General features: G+C 48.6%; 1 protein-coding gene across 2 annotated transcripts in view; it reads left to right on the top strand.

Moving 5' to 3' along the window:
• CELF5 (CUGBP Elav-like family member 5) overlaps positions 1-6,411 on the top strand; it is a 37,405-nt gene that overhangs the window by 7,562 nt on the left and 23,432 nt on the right. The window lies entirely within an intron of this gene.

Below are 6,411 nucleotides of genomic sequence, written 5' to 3'. Positions count from 1 at the left end.
CTGCCAGTCCTCTGCCTCCCTGGGACCTGCTGGAGAGCTAAAAGGAGTTCTGGATTGTTTCCTTTCCCATTTTGGTATGATTTAAGAGCTTTGACTGGGCAGTTCCCTTGCTGTACTGAGGGGGTTGATCAAGCACATTGAAAGGATTCATTTGGAGGTGAGTAGGAGGAGGAGTTGGGTACTTATAGATAGAAGCTCACAGGAGGCCCTGAGTGCTCAAGGCAACAGAATAATTAATGTAAACCAGGGGTCTCTGGAGGATGGTTAGGAATTCTTAACCATAACATTTCCTCTTTAACCCATACAGGTCCAAAGAACTCCCAGCTCTCATCTCTCCCAGCTGCCTTCAAGACCTCCACACACAAACACAAACCTCCTTTTCTGTATTTGCTTACCTGTGCTTTTTTTGCATGGGCCCGTGCTGGCGTTTGAGTGCTGGAAAATGCATGTAACTTAATTACCACTTAACAGGATCCTTATCTCAGGACAGCCAGGGGGAAGAGTACAGATAACCAGCACAAATCTGCCTGAGTTATTTTTGTGTGATGGGAAATGGTCAGCTTTTTGAACTAAAGCAGTGTAACCTCGTGTGTTGGTCCAGGGCAGAGCTGACAGTGTCTGTAAGAACAAGTCAAAGGATGTAGGAGCAGCTGAGAGGAGTCATGGTACAGTGCTGTTAATGCAGTGGGGAAGTCAGACATGTCTCTGAAAAATTATTCATGTGAGGCTTGGTGGATTCAAGGCAATCTCAGTTTTGCTACAGTTCTACACCAGGAATTTGCTGCATGTTTCACTGTATTCTCTACTGCCTGTGCTCTCAGGGGTCTCAGAGAGCTGCATGGAGCAGTGTTTAAAGCAGCAATTTATCTATGATGTGGTGATCTAAAGGCTTTTTATGTTAAGGGAGGTGTAAGACACTGCCTGGGAACAGTAAGAAGTCTGTGGTAGGTGAGTACTTTTGAACATACTTGTCTGGAGACAGTTAATGAGCAGTGTGGTGTAATTATGTTTCAGGATTAGGATGAAGATGAGCTGTGCTGCATTTGGAGCTGTCTATTTTCAGGCTGCCAAAATACCATTTCATCACATTTAGTTTCTCTTTTGTTCAGTCCCTCAGTGACCAAGGAGGCACAATTTTCTCTCTCTTTGGTCATTTAGAGATGGTTACTTGGCATGGATGTGGGCTGGGTGAGCTGGGGTAGCTTTCAGCCGTGGTGTGCTGGTGTCTGTGTAGCATCACCAGCCCTTCTGGCCCAGCTGATCACGGGGAACAGTTTGGAAATGAATCCCAGACAGGAATGCCAGGCAATTGCTTCCCTGTTTGGGGAGCAAGGCCGTACAATCTCATCTCTGTACATTCACATCTGGATCATCTTCTGATGAACTCTGGGGTAAAGCCTATCCCCAGGAATTTAGTCAGGGCCCCAGCATAGGGCAGAGCACAGAGTGTACTGACCACACCTCCGAGGTTTCAGTCAATGGGCCACAGTCTGGTAAACAACTGATTTCTTGTGCATTTTACCCATATGCTCTCTCTGTGTTGCACATAGCAGTAGAAGAAAGAAAGCTGAAGGGTTATGAAGTGTAGGGTGACACAAAGTGTCACCTGAATGCATGACCAAGCATCAGCAGGTTTAGAGACAGCAAGGGATCAAACTGGCAGAGAAAGGATCTTGTGTTGATCCTACACTTGCTGTTGTACCACCAAGCAATAGTAGATGCCACAAGAACCAAAGTACCTTCCTTTGTTGGTGTCAGTGCAGAGAACTGTGGTTGAACTCAACAGTTCATGAACCTGAATAGAGACAAATTACTTTCTTGGTCTAGACTGAGGATTTGGTAAGGACAGATTTGTGGGAGTGCTTTGATATGGTTTCTGAGAGGTCCTTAGGTTGTGATCAGGCAGCTGGAGCAGGAATTCTGGGTTCTTCTCCAGGTTGTCACTGGGTAGGTCTGGGCCTGCAGAGGTGTTGCTGAGGTCCTCCAGGTCTGATGCCAGCAATGTCAGCCCACCTGCAGGGCCATGAGTGCAGTGTAGCTTTCCTAAGCTTTTATATATATAGTTATATTTATATTTTAGGTTTTCCATGTAAGTCAGTAGGAATCACTGTGGTCTGTATTTATTCTTGTGGCATTTGGGGCAAGTTCTCTTTGTGTGAGATCAAAATTCTCTTTTGTTTCTGAATTGAGTGCTGTTGGATGCATGGTAACTGAATGGAATTTAAACTCTAAAAAGCTTATTTTTTGACAGTAAGGCTCAGCATCTTTTTCTGAGGTAGACAGAATTTTGGCTTTTATATTCTTTTTTATGGACCACTGTGCTCAGGGTGTAAAGACTGTCATAGAGTCATCAGGCTGGGAAAGACCTCGGAGATCATTGAATCCAACCATTAACCCAGCACTGCCAAGTGCAATAAACCATGTCCTTAAGTGCCACATCCACACGTCTGATGGTGACTCAACCAGTCTCACCTGTACAGCTGTATATTGTATTATCTAGAACACCTGTGCTGCCCTCAGAGCTGGTGAATTGTTGAAATCAGGCCTTTTTCCTAAATCCAGTCTCCTCTTCAGCTGCCAGCCAGCCCAGCAGTGCAGTGTTTCACCTTCTCCCCACTCCCTGGCACACTCCTCCCTGCCTCAGTGAAATGATACTGTATCTCAATAACCCATGCCTTTGATTCGTGATTGTGCCTTCACTTTGCTGAGTTCTGAAAGGAATTGGAGAGGTTATTAATGACACACAGTGATCACACAGCAAGTTAAAGCCTCTTGCTAAGTGAAATTTGAGGGAAAAGCATCCAGCTTTTCAATATTTCGCAGAAACGCTTTATGTCTCTTTTCATTTGCAGCCAGACAGTTGCAAATTACATAAAATTGCTCCTGAAGAAGAAGAGGAAGAAGAATAGAGGGAGGAAGTGGAGGGGGGAGGTTTAAAAAAGTAATTCTTTTGGCAAAGTACAGTTACAGTTTTATTTCTATGCAGAACAAAGAAAGGCCTGCTGAAAGGTAGGCAAGTAAGTGGCAGAAATTGGTATTGATCCAAGCTGGGAATACGGGCAGTTTAAGAGCAGTGATGAGGGTACTGAAATGTGGCTACATCATAGGGAGAACTCATGGATGCAGGGACACAGGAATGGAAAATTACAGAGAGCAGCAGCATGAGAGCAGAGAGAGACTCTGGGAATGCACCAGGGGTTGAGATGCTGCAGCACTAATTCAGGTGGTTGGGCACCAGGATTAGTGCAGAGACCCAGCAGAGCTCGAGCAGAGGGCATCCCTGTGGGTAGGCTGTGTCCTGTGCTGCCAGGAGCAAGGGCTCACCTGGGCCATCTGTCAGGATCCTCAGCCCGTGGTGGTAGGAGGGAGCACAGGTGTCTGGAGGGACTTTGCTGGAGAGGGCAAAGCATCTCATTCTTCCCTCCCCTCTTGTTTGTGCAATGCTGGTGTGAAGCCAGCCTGGATCAGTATTTCTCAAAGTTTCATGTGGTCTAAATGTTTGGCTGAGGTTTGAAGCTGGGCCCCACTTGTTAATCTTTGCAGCTGCATCCCTTGAACAGGGCAGGCTGGAGAAGTTTTTCCCATGTCCATCTTGCAGGTTTGATAGACAGTACCAGCAAGTTCCTGAGAGCCATGCAACATCAGTTAGCAATACAGAGAGCATGCCAAGGCTATCTCATGGACAGGAAGGTGCTGGGCTAAAGCAGCCCCTGGGCAAGAAGCAGCAGAAGTGCCTGTTCAGTGCAGAGGGAATTGCAAACGCTTGTGCTGTTGAGGGTTTGGCTTGAGGGGCTGAGAACTCTCTGTAAGGCAAGGCAGCTGCCCAGTGAAGTGCCAACACTGAAGAGCAAGCTGCCAATGCAGCCATTGCCTCTTGTTCCCTATGGAATTGGAAGAACAGTGAAACTAAAGATCAGCACTCGTTCCCACATGCTGACCGAGTGGACTCGTGCAGGCTCTGTCCTGTGCACAAGGGGTCTTCCTTTCTCCAGAGAAACTGCTGCCCTTTGCACAGCCAGGCCCTGGCATCTCCTTGCAGCACAGAGCTTTGGCTTTTGCCTCCCAGAGCTGGGTCTTCCCTGGTGATCTCCCTTAGCTGTGCTTGTGAACACACCTGTACGTGCACACCAGCCCACACAGACCTTTGTCTTTGCAAAGGCACCACCCTCCTGAGCAAGGCTCCACGTTCCCACCTCCGTGGGGTCGTTTGGGGTGTGTGCCTGCACAAAAGTGTTCATGAACATGGATGTAGATAGAATCATAGGATAATTTATGGTAGAAGAGACCTCTGGGGTCTCTGCTCAAACCCCACTCAAAGCAGGGCTGACTACACCAGATCATTGAGGGCTTTCTCCAAATGAGATTTGACTGTCTCCAGGGGCATCCTGCAGTCACCTGGGGCCTCTTTTCTAGTCTGCCAGCACCCCTGAAGGGAAACAGCTTATCTCAAATCAGCCCAGAACTGCTTCATTTGGTGGTGCTGGGGCTTGGGCCCGTTTTGGGTGGATTTTCCCGTGGGTGCGTCATTATCGCCGGAGGTTTTGCTCCGCTTGGATTGTCGGTGTTAGTGGTTGCCAAGGGAACTGGCACAGCCGCTCTGTGTGCAGGCAGAGGGTCCCTGTGCCTGGCCCCCTCTGTTACATCAGCAGAGATGTCTTTTCCTGGCCACTGTCATTACTCTGCCGTGGGGCAGGAGAAGGGCACGGCTGCAGCAGCCCGATGGCAGCCTGTGAACCTTCCAGCACAGCCAGGAGAAGCTTGTGCAGGCTCTGCAGAGCTGCTGTGTCCATCAGCTCAGACACCTGCTGCCCCAGGCTCTGCCCTTCCCTGGTTCCCTGGGGTCCTTGGAGGCTGCAGCTTGTGCACAGGGAATCACCTGAATGTGCTCACTGGACCAATGGTGCACCAGTGGGCACAGGGAGAGGCATGGGGTGCTGGGTGTCTTTTCCAGTGGAAAGATCAAAGCCAGCTGAGTGTGGCACTGCTCCCAGCTTTTCCCCATGCAGCTTTCTTGCTCAGAGTAACTTGGTGACCCATCTCACAGCATCTTACTCCTGCTTTTTGCAGGCCTTAAGCCTTAAGCATTCCCTAGGCCTGCTGAGCACTTTCTACCTTGGTGGGAGTGACAAACGTGACAAATCTTGGGCAAGTCTGTCTCTGCTGAAGCAAGATCCTGCAGCTGGCACAGGACTGTGGGTCTGAGTACCCAGCTGTGCCTGGCTTCTCAGGCCCACGGCTTTCTGGAGGCCAGAACGATCTCTTGTGGTCTTGATGAGCTTTCTAGAGGAGTTTTTGGGTTTTCAGTTTCATCAGTCCTTCAGCAATCTTCTTTGCTCATGCAATAAGTCATAGCTGAGCCATTCAGGCAGGAGCTGTGTGCTTTGTACTCTGGGATTCATATCCTGCTTCTGCCATAGACTTTCTGCATGATCTTCATCGCCACATGCCTCAATTCCTCCACCTGGAACACACTGCTCATAATTATCGTTGTCTCCTCCACAGTGGGATTGAATGAGGTGAATTCATAAGCAGCCTTTAGAGCTGTGCCAGAACTTGGTACTAATGTTGCTCATGTCAGAGAAGTGTGAGACACCTCCCCTTTCTCGGGGAAGGATGGTTCTCCTGGACAGGACTAAGGCACACTGAGATGTCAGAGGGAAGATGCAAGTAGGATGCTTGAGTACTGAGACTGGCACCAATCCATCCCTGCTTGCATTCCTGATCAGAAACGGAATCCAAATGAACAAATTAGCATTTAGATTTATGTGCTCTGCCCAGGTAGAAGTGATTATGATCATTCAGGCAGGGCATTTTTAACTGGCCAGAGGAGGACAAGCCCACAATTTGTAAAGCTGAAAAGCCCAGGACCTAATTCTGCCAATGGCCTTGGATGCCTTTTGGTTCCTGACAGCCCAGAGAAGCCAGCCTGCATTGTGTGTTTCGTACACTGTGCTTCTGACCCTCTTAACACTGTGAGGTTCCCCTGCATTGCACCTAAGGGGCTATTTTACATCACTTACTCGTAATTAATAGAGAGGCTTGCCCTCCTGTCCCAGGGGGCTTTTTCCTTCTATCCAGCTTTTGCAGTTTGAAAGCTGAATAAGCGGGATGTGGGAGTCACTTCTTCTCCTTGAAGAACAGGGCTACCAGGCTGCTGAGCTGACTGACTAAACTGATTAAACACGGGGAGCCAATTCACTTCCAGAATGCTTTTTTTGGGGTGTGATGAGAGAAGTGGTGCATTTTGGCCTTGGTGAAACCAATAGCAAAGCTTCCTCTGACTTTAGGAGTGCCAGGAATTTTCCATAGATCATTAATCCCAAGAGTGCTGCAAAGGTGGGGAGCATTTCCTCAAAAGCAGGGGGGAAGCCCAAACAGAGCGGGGTTCCCTGCTTCTCTGTGCTGCCCAGA

The sequence above is a fragment of the Corvus hawaiiensis genome, chromosome 28 (assembly GCF_020740725.1).
Source record: "Corvus hawaiiensis isolate bCorHaw1 chromosome 28, bCorHaw1.pri.cur, whole genome shotgun sequence".
Classification (NCBI taxonomy): Eukaryota; Metazoa; Chordata; class Aves; order Passeriformes; family Corvidae; genus Corvus; species Corvus hawaiiensis.
The sequence above is the reverse complement of the archived record's forward strand: the minus strand, read 5'-3'. Positions and strand labels throughout refer to the sequence as shown.